Here is a 2,500-nt window from a genome sequence, read left to right as displayed (position 1 = left end):
TCTACTCTGCACCGAGAGGTTTGACTTGACTTGGTTTGTGTTAATTGTTGATTTCAGTTTACAGTGTCCCCAATTAGTGCTCCAGCGCTAGAACGACTAGACACTTAAATAAGGTTCCTTTCCTTTATTCATGTTAAAGGCATATTGTAACGGTATTTGAAAGACGTTTTGAGAAGTTTTTAAGACCTAACTGTCATCGTAAGAGTGAATTTTTTCAGTTTGAATCTTAAGGTAATATACAATTTTTTAAACAATAGATTTACATTGAATACAAGTCATTAAACTACATTTCAAAGAATTAATTACCGTTATTTTATTTTTGGTGGAGATATTGACGAACGTATTTCGAATACTTACAGTTTTTATCCATTGGCCTGTTGTTCTAACTCTATTAGGTACTTTGATTGTACCTGCAATTCTAGATATTCAGGAAATGGGGCGATTGTTGTAGTAATCTATTCGTCTAAATAGAGAATCATATTGAGGCATTTTATCTCGATGTCCTCCTGTTGCGGATATTGACGAGTGCTTTACAAAAGCCCACAGTACTCCGATTCCAGAAAAAACCCGGAAGTTGCATGCAAGTGAGGCTTAGTAGCCCTCGCGCCAGGAAAAAAATGTCGGACAAAACAAACAAGAACGGGGTTGTGGGCAAATTTAAAGCTACTTCAGCCGTGTAAATTGCGAGGAAGGATAAAAAATTTGGTCACAAATGTTACACACTTGCAAACTGTAATAACCGAAGTTAAAATCGACCCGATTTATTGTTTCGTGCGTTTCCGTCGGACACACAACAACTGAAGAAGTGGGAATTCGTATGGAAAGAGGAGATCGCTTCTTTGCCACGGTAGGAAACATGTTCTGTTGTTCTGAACACTTGTGGCCGACGGATTTTAAACGGACTCTGACTGGTCATAGACGAGACCTTAAAGCGTACCATCGGTCCTTCCTTGGACAAAAGTGAATGAAGGATCGCTTTGTAGAGCGAAAAGGCTGAAGTTGAGATGTGAGACTGAATCTAAAGGGATAACAAGAGCCGAGAGTGCTCGTGAATATAAAGACCAGGAAGAAATTGCAGAAGATTTCCAAAAAGATTCTGTTGTATTCGGTCCACCATCACTGTGATTTTTTAAGGAAAAGTGTTATCAAAGATGTGCCAACCTCTGATTCTCCTAATGGCCCTTTTGACGTGAATTCTTAAATTGGCATTCCTCATAGTCTTATAACAGTCTTTGTTGGTACGACCTGCTTTTTACAATCTCCTTGTCAGATATACTTCCTCCATACAAACTACTCGCAAATGTAATCCAAACAATTGGGGAAATTGCTACAGACCTTTGAAGTTGTTGTGGGACTTGTGTCAGAATAAACTTCACTCAAGGTCTTGAGGAATCTGGCATTTTATTTCTGTGCAGTCTATTTTGCATCTTATGTTTTCAAACTCGCCTTAAAAACTTTAGGTAGATGTTGTTTAATCTACTTTTTAGAAGACCATATAAGTAAGCTTTTTAGCATCAATATAGGTAATTAGCCCATGTTATTTATAGTTATATCTGAAACAACTTGCCTTGAAATACTGAACCCTAAACGCGAGATCACGCTCAAATTAACCTGCGATCAGGCTCTATTTGTAGTTTCGCGTGCTACGTAATGTGGAGTTGGCGAAACGAAAAATAGAGCCTGACCAAATTCCTCTTCGAAATTCCTTCCGCCCACCTTTTTTGATTGATTGACATGTCCTTCATCGGCCAATCAAATTTACTTCTATTACACCAATACACGCGTGGACAGCAGATTCACGCTATTTTGTTTGACCAAAGTTAATTACCGTGGGAGGAATATATAAACGAATTCGAAAGTTACCGTTGGCTTTAATTTGAGAAAAACACATTTAAAGCATGGGGAATCTTTTCGACGAATATATTGCGGCAAAGGCCGGTGTAATTCTCCCTCCGAACTTCACTGAATATGCAATCTTTTAAGCTTGACATCTTAATTTGTAATTGAGATAACCTAGCATTTTGTCGTTGGACGGTTGGCAATACATTTTTAAAGAAAAAAGAGAAATACATTATTCCTTTAACGTGTTTGCCCATTGAAGGTTTGTTTGGTGATTTTTTCAGGCAATATCTTCAGTTGCAGTGTATTTCTAGAATTGCGCGCAGTAAAATCATGATACGTTTGGCTGTCATTTTTTTGATGGAGTACGAACAGTAAGATGGACTCGTAAAGTTTCTTTTATTGTTGTACAATTGATCTCTCTGGAAACAGGCCATTTTAGTTTCTGGAGTGTGAGTTTTAAGTTGAATCAACTGGAAATATATGAAGTGGGCAAAAAAACCGTGTCATGTACAGTAAATAAATAAAGCCTTTTGATACACAGATATTCAAAACATGCATTCGTGTAACTTGCGATTTATCAGCATCTCCTCCTGTTGATATATATGTCCCCTTGTCTCATCCAGAAACCAATATGCATCGGCTTTCATTGCCATTTAAA

The sequence above is a fragment of the Montipora capricornis genome, unplaced genomic scaffold, assembly GCF_036669925.1.
Source record: "Montipora capricornis isolate CH-2021 unplaced genomic scaffold, ASM3666992v2 scaffold_233, whole genome shotgun sequence".
NCBI lineage: Eukaryota > Metazoa > Cnidaria > Anthozoa > Scleractinia > Acroporidae > Montipora > Montipora capricornis.
Note: the sequence above shows the minus strand (reverse complement) of the source record.